The sequence below is a fragment of the Mus musculus genome, chromosome 8, assembly GCF_000001635.26.
Source record: "Mus musculus strain C57BL/6J chromosome 8, GRCm38.p6 C57BL/6J".
Lineage (NCBI taxonomy): Eukaryota > Metazoa > Chordata > Mammalia > Rodentia > Muridae > Mus > Mus musculus.
In genome coordinates, this window is record NC_000074.6 from 102299575 (window position 1) to 102313249 (window position 13675).

Below are 13675 nucleotides of genomic sequence, written 5' to 3' on the forward strand. Positions count from 1 at the left end.
AAAAATATGCCACGTCTGGCCAGAGTTCCTGTACTCTGGGCAGGTGGATGCAGGGAGACTGCCAGGTGCTTTTTCACTCAGCCCCAGGTGAGCATGCCTGACCCACTCAGCCAGGGGGGTGGGGTGGAGAAAGGGGCAGTCCCCAACTGGGGACCCCCTGGAGCTACCTTGCTAAAGCCCCAGGGTTGCAGGAGCAAGGGAATAGGCGAAGAAGTTCCCAACACTGACCAGAGTGTGCAGCGGGTCTTAATAAAGCAGAGACTCTCTTGTTTAAGAGCTTTATTATAGAAATGGAGGGGGAAAGAGAGAAGGTAGAGAAAGACACACACACACACACAGAGGGGGGGGGGCTAGAGAGAAAGAGAAAGGAGAGAGGAGAGGAGTAGAAAATAAAGAGAAAGGGAAGAAGAGAGAGAAGTAAGAGAAGTGAGAGGTGAGAGGACAAAAGAGTGAGAGAGAGTAAGAGAGTGAGGTGGGGGGTGAACACCCCTTTTTATGGTCTTCACTGTTGCTAGGTAACTGCAGATGAGTTTAGCCTGAAGGTCAGAAGCTTGAGCCATTGCTTACATGACTACTAATCATTCTTCTCTTGCTAGGGCTATGGGAGGTGGTACTTTAGGCAGTGGCCAGAGTTCCAGGAGAATGAGGGAATGCCTACTGTGTCATCTAGGTGAATTATTACCATATGGGTTCAGACAGCTCAACTGGATACCAGCCTGCAATTCCCCACAACCCTCCTCTATGGAATTGGAGCATCAAGACTGCAAAATCTCCAGTTTTGTTGAATATAGGCTTTTGTAGTAGGATCTAATGATTTTTCAAATTTCCCCAATTTCTTTTGTTATATCTCCCTTTCATTTCTGTTTTTGTTAATTTGGATACTGTCTCTGTGCCCTTTTGTTAGTCTACTAAGGGTTCATCTAACTTGTTGATTTTCTCAAAGAACCAGCTCCTAATTATGTTGATTTTTGTATAGTTCTTTTTTTTTTTTTTCTATTGGTTGCTTTCAGCCATGAGTTTGATTATTTCCTGCTGTCTACTGCTCTTGGGCATATTTGCTTCTTTTTGTTCTAGAGCTTTCAGGTGAGTTGATAAGCTACTAGAGTATGCTCTCTCTAGATTCTTTTTGGAGGCACTCTGAGTTTTCCTCTTAGCACTGTGTTCATTGTGTCCCATAAGTTTGGATATGTTGTGCCTTCATTTTCATTAAATTCTAAAAAGTCTTTTAATTTCTTTCTTTATTTCTTTATTTCTTCCTTGACCAAATTATCATTGAATAGGTTCAGCTTCCACATATATGTGGGCTTCCTATTGTTTTTGTTGTTATTGTAGATCAGCTTTAGTGCATGTTGATCTGATAGAATGTGTGGAATTCTTTCAATCTTCTTGTATCTGTTGAGGCCTATTTTGTGACAGATTATATGGTCAATTTTGGAAAAGGTACCATCAGGTACTGACAATTTTTAGACAGATACCAAATACTTAAGTTAAATCGGAATCAGATAAACCATCTAAATAGTCTCCTAACCCCTGAAGAAATAGAAGCAGTCGTGGGACTTTTGGGATAGCATTGGAAATGTAAACGAAATAAATACCTAATTAAAAAAAAAAGTCTCCCTAAGAAACAAAGAGTCCAGGAACAGATGGATTTAGTGCAGAATTCTATCAAACCTTCAAAGAAGAACTAATACCAATACTCTTCAAACTATTCAACAAAATATAAACAGAAGTAATACTACCCAATTCATTCAGTTACACTGCATATTCTCCCTTTGGGATGGGACAGTTTCTGTCTAATCAGGAACCTGACATAATTTTCTTTCATGGAGGACTTCATAAGAGATTTTTTTCTTCTTCTATCATGTGTAATGTTGCAAATACACTTCTGAAACTGTTTGAGTGCATACTACTTTTAGCTTCAGAAGATATCATGTGTATTTAAGGGGCATTTAGCTATTATAAATTATTTTTGGTGACTTAAAAAATGTCAATACCGAATTGTATATTTTAAAATAAATTTTATTTATTTATTTTAAAAAAAGACTACATTTTCTCTTACCTAAATTTGCTTTCTACTGACCTGTGTATAGGATTCTGATGCCCCAGTTTATGAGCCATCAATCCATTGAAGAAGTTAGCTATTTAAAATATAATGATGCATATATAGCTAGAGAGAAATTTATTTGTGTAAATCTCCCCACCTTTTCTGTCATTTTGTGGTTTTAGTTATCCATCACAATGTATACTAAACCATAATCTGAACTGTGAAATGGAAAAATTATTACAAAAATGCAAACTTCACAAATTTTAGTTGCTAGCATTATGAGTAGGGTAAGGAAAGACTTTGCCAACTGGGATGTAAATAATCTGAGCTCATCCTATCAACATTGTTTCTGCTATCTGCCCCATGTTACTTAGCAGTCAAGCAGTTGCATTGGTTTTCATATGAACTGTCTGTGAACTGTGTCATATGAACTGACTTTCCTGTGTTTGTATACAGTGTTTTGAACTGTTCACTTTGCAACCCCACATATCATACCCACATATCCATATCTGATATACATTTGCCTACGTAGTTATATAAACAGAGACAGAATGGGGGTAGTAGCAATGGAAGATTGCTCCACATATACAGATAATCTTAGATTGCTTCTATTTACATGGAACATTTAGATACAATTTCTTAGTACAAGCTGTTGCACCTTCCTATTCAAGGCCCAGCCACTTTACACACACACACACACACACACACACACACACACACACACACACACACACAGGGAGAGAGAGAGGGAGAGAGAGAGGGAGAGAGAGGGAGAGAGAGGGAGAGAGAGGGAGAGAGAGGGAGAGAGAGAGGGAGAGAGAGAGGGAGAGAGAGAGGGAGAGAGAGAGGGAGAGAGAGAGGGAGAGTGTTTTATACCTCCTAGCCATTCTCACATTTCCCCCAACAATTAATATCATCGAAGAAGTGTCTCATGATTATTAAGAATAAACTTGTCTCAAGGAAATGTAGGGACAAAAATATAGCAGAGGCTGAAGAAAATGTTACCCAAAGACTGCCCCACCTTGCAATCTATTATATCTGCAGAAACCAAACCCTGACACTATTGCTGATGCCAAGATACGCTTGTAGACCAGAGCCTGGGATGGCTGTCCTCTGAGAAGCTCTGCGAGTACCTGACTAAGGCAGATGTAGATTCTCACTGCCAACCATTGAAATGAGCCTAGGGACCCCAATGGAAAAGTATGGGGAGCTCTTAGGGAGCTGAAGAGAATTTAAACCCCATAGGAAGAAACACAGTATCAATTAACTGGACCCCTGAAAGCTCCCAGGGACTAAATCACCAACCAAAGAGAATATACCCACGGATGGGTCCGTGGCTCCAGGCTTATCTGGTATCAGTGAAAAGGCAGGTTTTTGGTCCTGTGGAGGCTTGATGCCCCAGAGAAGAGGGATGCTTGAGGGATGATAAGAGAGTGGGTGGGTAGGTGGGGGAGCACCTTATTAGAGGCAAAGAGGAGGGGGAGCTTCATGAAGGAGAGGCTAGGAAGGAGGATAACATTTGAAATGTAAACAAATAATAATAATAATAATAATAATAATAATAATAATAATAATTAGATTAAAGGAGCCACCATTTGTACTCTTTCAAAAGTCTGTCAAAAACATATACTTACTAGGATATCTACTAGAACAACTGAGAAAAATATCTTTTTAAGTTGTCAGTTAGTTTTCCTCTCCCATCTTTTTTCTTCCAGTAACATTCTTAGCTATTATCCTTTAATATTATTTAAGTTAAAGTTATTGTACTTCTATAATATGCTTACCCAAAGAAACACACACACTCAGAACTTAAGAACATCTCAGATGACTTGAAGTGGAAAATTATGTTTTAGTAGGACAGATCTTCCGAAGTAAAATGGACTTGAAATGGGTACTATTAACAAGAAATTATATAATGACTATGAAAGATTTTTAAAAGTTATCCAGAATATTCTGTCTGGACTCCATAGATTGTAATAGCTATGACTTCATCTTTCCAAGACAGAAAACTATTAGACAGGGTAAGTAAATAGAACCAAAACAAGATAATAAACATAAATCATCTGTGTGAATAACTGATTTTAATATAAATCTATAACTTTTAAACATTTACAAGTGTTTAAAATAATAGTGAACTAAATAAAAAAGCACAAGTATATGAAAATATAAGAAATTAACAGAGCTGACTTACAATATTTGTAACAAATAGAAAACATCAAAAGTTTTAATATGTAAGTAATTGTTTTCATAAGTACTGTAAAATATTTGTAGACATATTGCTGAGGGCTAATCATATTAGTAAAAATAGAAAAAAAAACAAAGATAGTAAAAGATTAAAGAATGTATATCATAAAACTTTGAAACTTCTATTATTATTCAAATCAATTTAAGCTTTTAAATTTGTAACATATTTGGTAATCATTTTAATCCTCTCAATGTGCTCCAGTTTTAATGTCTAAACATTGAAATACATCATCTCATAAGATCAGAGTCGTTCTTATGCAAACTATCACAATGGGTATCCATGGAATTTTGTCTTATTTCATATGTTTTAAATTTTTTATGTTACTACACTCTTTCTAAAACTTTTGTAGATGCTTACATTACATTAATGCTATAAAGAATGACCATTTTATATAACATTCTAATTATTCCTTGCTACAAAATAAGTAAAATTGCATTATAGCAATAAAATAAAGAGTATAGATTATATTTCTTTCCTACCTTTATTGTTTTATTTTAATCTTGTTTTCAGACTTCAATATTTGGGAGAAAATCATTGATGGACCAGTCACGATGCAGTGGTCCTGGTAGTAAAAACTGTGTGGTCTGTGCTGAATTTAAACCTTTGTTAAACAGTGGCATATTAGCATTTGTTTTGTCACCGAACACATGCAGTTCTAGTCAATAGCAATTATAATAAATTGTTATATTGAAAGCTGTTTTTTTTCCTAGTGCTAAGGAATTGTTGCAGTTATTGTGAAAGTTTAATTATCAAACACCTACATATACTTGAATAAAGCATTTTATCACTATATATGAACAATGTATTGATACAGAATTTAATTTGATGGATCAGGCTAGGTAGCAAATTTTTCTTCCATGGCCTGAGCTATGCATTTATTACAGAATGAGCTCCCAAGCTCAGAATTATCTTTGCTCTTGTTCATCATAATTGGCATTCTAGTCAAATGGCACTTTATTTTTCTGAGTATAAACAGTAGGAATTAAAGACCACTATTTTTATCTTTCTAGACATGCACTCTGAACTAAAGTTACCTCAGTTCTTTATTCTGTAAGTGAATCTTTCGGTCACTCCTTATAGGATTTTTGCTGGAGGAAATATTTCTTTCAAATTTTATTCTTATTCAAAATGCATCCATGTAATTAAGCCTATAGTCTATTACCTTATTCATTTTATGCCCTATTAAATTTATTTTTATTTTCATGGTGATGGTTAGATATAAAATGTTTAATGAAAGTAATTTTCGGTATCTACATCTCTTAATAAACCGATAACATGGTGAATACCATTGCATGATTATTGGAAAGAACAGTTTTACAGGGAAAAGGAAAGGTTGGTTATGAGAACATGAGTCACACACTGCGTATTTGCTGCTTGGTACAGAGTGACAGTTTGTGTGTGTCTCTTTTCTGCTTGCTCTCTAGAAAGCAGCATCTTTTCCCCATGTGGTTTATAATGACAGAATTGAAGTTCAATTGAGAAGAAAGAAATGTCTTCATTGGCACCTGTAGTACTACATGTTGAAGGTGAATAGTTGAAGAACAAGGTTTGCATTGCTCAAGTCAGTCACGACATCTTGAGTAATATAGTGTCAAATAATGTTGATAGCACACTAAATTTGAAAATTCACACTGTAAATCTGGGACCTTTTAGTTCCTGTGGGGATTTTTTTAAATTATGTATATACTCCTAGGGTATTATACATAAATTGTTTCCTTTACCCCCATCTGGAACAATGGGCAGTGTTTAAAATCTTCACATACAATCATTAATATCATATTCATGTGTAGTCCTCTGTTCTCATTTATTCTCATACCCTGTAATGTGGTATCTAATTTGGCTCTCTTTCATGTCTTTGATAGATAACATGGCTAAAAGAAGTTATGTAGGAACGTGTTTATGTGTACATATGAATCATAGACTATCATTGAAGGATGTCAGGACAGGAACTCAAGCATGATAAGAAGCAGGAATCATGAAAAAACAATGCTAATTAATTTGTTTTCAAGCTTTAGTTCAGCTACATTTATTATGTATGTCACAGATAACTGTCAAGAGGAAGTATCACTAACAGTGAACTGTGTCCTTCCCTATAAATTAAGAATCAAAAAAGAAAAAAAAAGTAGCAAAGATTGAAGGTCTGAGTTTAACTGCCCAGAAAATACTTGGTGGAAGAAAAGAACTAATTTTGATCAGCTACCCTCTGATATCCACATTTACACAATGACTGTGTATACCACCAATCATTACATAACTAAAATAAAAATAAAAGAATACATTTTTATTGCCATCATCTATAACAATTTGTATTTTAATTATTGGTAAAATTTAGAAGAAAGGGTCTTGGTTCAAGAGTGTATATGAATTCATGTACCTGTGTAGGAGTACTTAGATTTTTTTAAATTAGAGTTTCAATGTGTAAAATGATTTTTTCTCTGTCTGTAAGTAGAAGGAAGTGAATTTCTTTTCTCATAAAACTATTGTGTAATTTAGAAGATTCTGTTGTGTTCTTTTATGCTCCATGTGGGGTAAATTGGTGTAGAGCCAAACTTTAAATTCTAGTGGGGAGTGACACACATCTTAAACCCATCATTCAGTATATATATATATATATATATATATATATTAACTGTTTTGATGTTATAAAATCCAAGTACATCCTTGTTGGCACTAGTGGTATTTGTATCACAACCAAAATGTTCAACACATACAAAATGTCTAGGATCTATTTCAGTCCTATAAATTGATGTAAAACCCCTTCTACTGAAACTTTTAATACATTTTAAAGTGCCTAATGATATTGATGTTATCTAAAATCCTAAGAATAAAAGCTTCCCTTTATTACAAAGGAAATAACTATTACCAACTAGTGCTAGTACTTTAACAGTGACACCATCAAGAATATATTTCACTATGTTTACAAAGGAAATTAACTTTTGCTTTGTCCCTCAATGCTACCTTGTAGACGCTTTACCATTTTGTTGCCAGTAGTTCCTTTCCACTTGCTCTGCATAGGGAAGTGTTCTTGGTGACTTATTTGGATCAAAACGATGAGACCAACTCAGGCACTCTGATGCTGTGATGTCACTTTCACAACCAGAAGAACTGACCTTCACTGAATTTTAATTTCAACTTGAATGTAGTGCTCTCCATGGTTCAAGAGCAAAAAAACTAATGAGAAAATCATAAAGTCAGGGTCTGCTACTACTTTCTACTTCTCTAAGAAATTAGATAAAAGCAACTCCTACATGGGAGCATTATGAACTTCATAAAGAACAGTCTTTGTACGTGTTAATTGAAAATATCAGATACTTTGTTTTCACTGGGTATCTCTGTTGTTGATGTAAATGACATGCCTTTGTAAATGTAGCATTATGTGTGTAGAGTGTGTGTGTGTGTGTGTGTGTGTGTGTGTGTGTGTGTGTGTGTGTGATGTACATCTTGGTGTGTGGAAAAATGCATATGGTTGCCAGAATTCCACTTCCTGTGTCTACCTCAATTACATTCCATCATATTTTGTGAGACAGTCTCTCACTGAACCTGGAACCTATTAATTATTCCTGGTTTGCCTGGAATGAGGTAAAAGGATCTGTCAGTCCCTCTTCAGGTTTGCTTAATTGGCAAACTACCTTGGTATAGAACAAAACCAGTGACCTAGTGCGTTAGGCAGATGCTAGCGGGTTCATGTATGTGGTGTGCATAGATTTTAAGCTAGAGAAGAATGAGATGGGCTAGCTTGAACAGTGCATTTCAAGTGATACTCAGACTCCCACTAGATACCCAAAGACCAAGAAATCAAAGACCAGATAAGTGGCAGCAGTAAGATTGGCCCTAAGAAAACAAGTTTTACCCTGATATTTGAATTACTGACTTTGACAGATATGAAAGGGAGAAAAGATGTGTTATGTACATATCTGTGCTGATGAAAGTTCTGAGAAGAAAAGGAGTGCTTACTTACTGCAGTTTTATGCCCATATTTTGCCAGAGTGATTATTTTTGTAAAAAAAAAATCATGCACAGCACAACCAGATATGTAAGAAATATGACTTAATGCTTTCTCTTTTTTGAGAGCAACTCTGTACATTATCATACAAAAGACTGAAATAAGTCCCTGCAGCAAACATATCAATGTTGTTTAAGCAGCATTTCCTAAACTTAATTACCCACAGAATGCCATTTTCCAGTAATAACTCTTAACTTTCTATTAAATGCACTCTCTTCCCATTCAAATTTTAGCAGTCAAATTAGTGGTAGAAATGTAGTAAAATTTAAGAACACACCCAGATCCTAATTTTAAGAATTTTGCTATCCAAGCAAATAGAGCATCTTATCACCTAGAGTTACTGATAATCAGTTTCCACATCCATTGTATACAGGGCAGACAGTGTTCCACTTCAAACCTCTGGACCTTCTGCTTCAATGCAGAACAATCTCTGGTGGATCCTAATCCTCTTGAACTTTAAGAGCCACTACTGGGATAACTTTTATTATTTTTCTTTTACAAGAAATAACTACTGTAAGTAGTTTCAGAGACAGAAATGTCACCTGTCAAAACTCTATAATAAATATTAGCCTTTATGTTTCTCCTCCCTCAAAGAATCCATTCTTCTACCTTGGCAAACTACTTTCTTTTTTCTTATTATAGGTAGAGATACTGTGGGTTGACCATGACAATATGAAGGACAGAGAGTTGACAATATGATGTACTGTAGTTGGAAAGGTCAAGGATATGTGCTGACTTGTGAACAACCTTCTATAGTCACAACTATTACAGTTCACTAGCTCTCATTCATCTTACCCTCTGATCTCTGCATTCACGGTCATTCATGTTTACAGGATCTATGTTTACAGTTCTGTAACCTTAGTGCTGTGAATCAATTAAAAAATACCACACTATACTACAGGCATCTCTGAGCACAGAAACAGAGGGCCACACAAACTCTCCTTGTTTGGTGTGAAGAAATGCTGGATGCAGATCTTTCCTAAACATTCCCAGGACTTTTCAGATTCCTAGAGCTAATCACTTGCATGTAGCTAACTTTTACTCTTACAGGGAGGCAGAACTGATTATGCTGCCACTTAGGGGTTGTGATCATTAAACATGAACAGTTTTCCAGAAATCTTTCATTGCCGGAGTTGCATTACTCTGTATCTCCAAGATGGTGTGGGCCTCTGTTCCCCTGGATTCCTGAAATACTGCATGTGACAGAACAGAACTTCTTAGTGTTTTTTATACTGGACAGGCAAAAGGAAAAGGATATTCATTTGAGAAACAATGAGCTGGCCTAAAAGTTTGATTTAAATATCAACTTGGAACAACTTAGAATCACTTGAGAAGATAATTTCAGTTAAATGATCTTCTTTATAATATTGGATTGTGGGCATGGTCATGGAGAATTATCTTTATTGTTAATTGGTTTGGGAAGACCAATCTCAAACTGGCAGTACAATTCTTTAGTCAGGAATTACTGAACTGTATGTGACAGAAGAAAACTATATAAAGGCAAGCTAACATTTACCATTCATTATTTCCTGTTCTATACTGTGGATAAAGTATGAGTACCAGCTGAATTTCCTGCCTTGATGTCCTCTGGGAACAAAATAAAGGCAGAGGGGGGGCAGGAGAAGTGGGGGTAAGGAAAAAGAGGCTGATGCCCCACCAGAGTTTCCCTATTCTCTGGTCAGTCAGGCGTGGGAGAGCTGCTACCTACCCTATCCACTTATCCCTGGGTGTTTATTCTTCTATCCCACTCTTCAGGGAATGGCCAGGGACAGCCCTGCCTGGGGACTCCCCCAGAGCTACCTTGCTAAAGCTACCAGGGTTGTAGGAGAGAGGGAATAGGGGAAGAAGTTCCCAACACTGACCAGAGTATATAGTGGGCCATGAAGGAGCAGAGACACTCTGTTTTAAGAGCTTTATTATAGAAATGCAGGGGAGAGAAGATACAAGAGAGAGAGAGAGAGAGAGAGAGAGAGAGAGAGAGAGAGAGAGAGAGAGAGAGAGAGGAGAGAGAGAGAGAGGAGAGAAGAAGACAGAAGAAGACAAAGAGAAAGGGAAGGGGAGAGAGAAGTGAGAGGTAAGAGGACAAAGGAGTAAGAGTTAGAGAGCAAGGTGGGGGCTGAGCACCCCTTTTATGGTCTTCATCATTGCTAGGTAACTGGGGAGAACTTTAGCCTGAAGGTCAGAAGCTTGGGCCATTGCTTACATAACTACTCACCATGTTTCTCTTGTGGGGGCTGTGGGAGGTGTTACCTTAGGCAGAAGCTGGAGTTCCAGGAACATGAGGGAATGCCTATCATGTCATGTAGGTGAATTATGACCATCGGGGTTCAGACATCAGCTCAACTGAATACCAGCCTGCAATTCCCCACACTCAATGATGAAGTGTAGCCTGAAATTGTAAACAGTATACACTTTGTCTTCTCCATGCTTCTTTTGTTTATGGTTATTTTATTTATTTACATTTCAAATGTTATCCCCCTTCCCAGTTTCCCCTCCACAAACTCCCTATCTCCTCCCCCACTCCCCTGCTCCCCCATCCACCCACCTCAGTGGCCTAGAATTCCCCTATGCTGGAGCCTCCACAGGACCAAGGAGCTTCCCTCTCATTGATGCCAGACAAAGCCATCCTCTGCTACATATGCAGCTGTAGTCATGGGTCCCTCCATGTGTACTCTTTGGTTAGTAGTTTACTCCCTGGGAGCTTTAGGGTGTCTGGTTGATTAATATTGTTATCCCCATGGGACTGAAAATCCCTTCAGTTCCTTCAGTACTTCTCCTAACTCCTCCATTGTGGTTCCCGTGCATGCAGTCAACCATCCATGTTTCTTTTTGGTAGGTTAGTATATCACAGCAACAGTAATAAAACTGGAAGTGTTGGAGTATTTATTTTGTTCTGACCTGATAGAATCCCAGCTCCTTATTAGCTAAGAATTATTATTAATTCATTATCTGAATGAGAAGGAGAGACATGTCACCTCCATTTGGACATTGTAGAAGTAATGTCTAAGTTCTAGAAAGAGGTGAAAGTAGTTTCTGATGACAATATATAAGTTTGCCTTTAGGTATTTGAACTGCCCTCTTAACCCTCTATGAAGTTCAGTATTAAAAAAGCACAAGTACATACTTGAAAGTAGATATTAGCCCAAAGACTCAGAATACCAATGGTACAACTCACAGAGCATAAGAAACTTAACAAGAAGCAAGGCCAAAGTCTGGATACTTCAATCCCACTTAGAAGGGGGAACAAAATAATCATGGGAGGTAGAGGGAGGTAGGGACCTGGATGGTAGATAGAGGGGAGGAAAAGATCAGGATGTGAAGAGACAGGCAAGAAGTCTAGAAGCCCAGGAAAATAAATGGAAATATGTAGTAGTAAGCAGTGGGGAATGGGGGAACCATTAGAAATTCCCAGATGCCAGGATGTGAGAGGATCTCAGGACACGATGGGGATGACATTAGCCAAAATACACAACAGCAAGGAAATAGAACCTGAAGACCACCTCCAATATAAAGACATGGTCCTAATTGAGGGATGGGGCCACCCATTAACCTCAAAAATCTTTAACCCAGAATTGTTCCTGTGCATAGGAAATGCAGGGACAAAAATTAATGGAGTAAAGACTGAAGGAAAGGCCATCCAGAGGCCACCACACCTTGAGACCCATTCCATCTGTAAACACCAAACCCCAATGTTATTGTTGATGCCAAGAAGTGCTTGCAGACAGGAGCCTTCTATAGCTGTCCTCTGAGAGGCTCTTCCAGCACCTGACTAAGACAGATGCAGATACAGCCAACCATTGATGCCAGGAACCTCAAATGAAAGAGTTAGGGGAAAAGGACTGAAGAAGCTGAAGGGGATTACAACCCCATAGGAACAACAACAGCATCAACTAACCAGGATCTTCAGGGCTTCCAGAGAATAAAGCACCAACCAAAGAGTATACCTGAGTGGGTCCATGGCTTCTGCTACATTACATATGTAGCAGAAGACTGCCTTACCTGGCATCAGTGGAAGAGGAGGTGTTTGGTCCTGGAATGGGGAGGCTATAGCAGTGAAGAAGGAGTACGTGAGGGGGTAGGGGAGATACACCCTCTTATAGGCAAAGGGGAGTGGGAAGAGGTAGGGGTTTTGAAGACAGGAGACTGGGAAGGGGGACAACATTTGAAATGTAAATATAATAATAATAATAATAATAATAATAAAATCTTAAAAAGACCTCATAAGTCCATCATTCTCAACTTGCAATCAAATAATCCTACTCAACATTTCTACACATAGATTAGATGAAATACATAAGCCCTTTTTGGAATGAAATAATTCAGTCCTAAGAACTTTAAATTCCATAACCCTATCTCTATGTTGAATGGAACAAATGCCATCATGAAATATAGGTTCGGCTTTCTCTGGAAGAATAGTTGCCAAAGCATGCTCCTTCTGATTCTCCCATGGCTTCATTTATTACAGAAGAGGTTTAATACGCTCATCTCAGGAAAATATTAAACAGGCTAAAGTTATTTTACTTATTTGGTAGCTGATAATGACATCAAAATAAATCATAACTTTAATTCCATCTTTAATTACCTGTATCATTAAGAATTATAAATTAGAAAATGTGACAAAATTATTTAAGAGGTATTAATAAGGATCACATTAGCCTTACCTGTCTTTGCTGTTTCTGAGAGTTGGCTTGTCAGAGAATAGATGACCTGAGCGGCTATTTGACAAGAGCAGGTGGGTTGTAGTTGAATTGAGGGTAGGAGGAGGCACATAAATAACAATCTTTCAAACATCTTTTCACGAATATTGTTTTGCGTCATCTCAATTGCACAATGAAATAAGAAAGTTCAATTTCCTCTTCATTTCCTTTTAATAAAACTTCTGTTCATTTCATTTCTGAGAGAAGATTGAATCTAAATTACTTTGACTTCTCTTGGCCTACCTTTGCAGAATGCTACCAGACATGAGAACGGAGGCTATTTTGAGTATCAGCCTTAGAAATAGAGAGGTGCAGCCTCTAGCTTCATATTTAGCTTTGGCTTCTTCTCTCTGCCTTGTAGATCCTGTCATGAACAGTGAATGCTGACTGCATATTATACAAAGCCCATTCTTTCACTCAGGCATTGTGACAATGACCGAATCCCTAAGGAGACCTGCCTTAGGATTTCCACCTCTCTATTCCATGACAGATATGTTCTCTTTCTTTTTAAGTATTTTTATTACTTATCAATTTAATATCTTAAAGTCAGCCAGTTTCCCTTCCCTCCTTTCCTCCTAAACACTCCCTCCCACTTCTGCAACTGCCTACCTCCATTTCCCTTCAGAAAACATCAGGCTTCCCAGGGATCTCAACCAAACATAGCATGTCAAGTTGCAAAAGAACTA

General features: G+C 37.5%; 1 long non-coding RNA gene across 1 annotated transcript in view; it reads right to left on the reverse strand.

Moving 5' to 3' along the window:
* Positions 1-13022, reverse strand: part of Gm39233 — a 42088-nt gene extending 29066 nt beyond the window's left edge. The window contains exons 1-2 of the long non-coding RNA XR_879132.1: positions 12954-13022; positions 10508-10681 (exon numbers count right to left, since the gene is read on the reverse strand). This is a non-coding gene — a long non-coding RNA (predicted gene, 39233). The remainder of the gene's footprint in view (positions 1-10507; positions 10682-12953) is intronic.
* Positions 13023-13675: the final 653 nt, after the last annotated feature.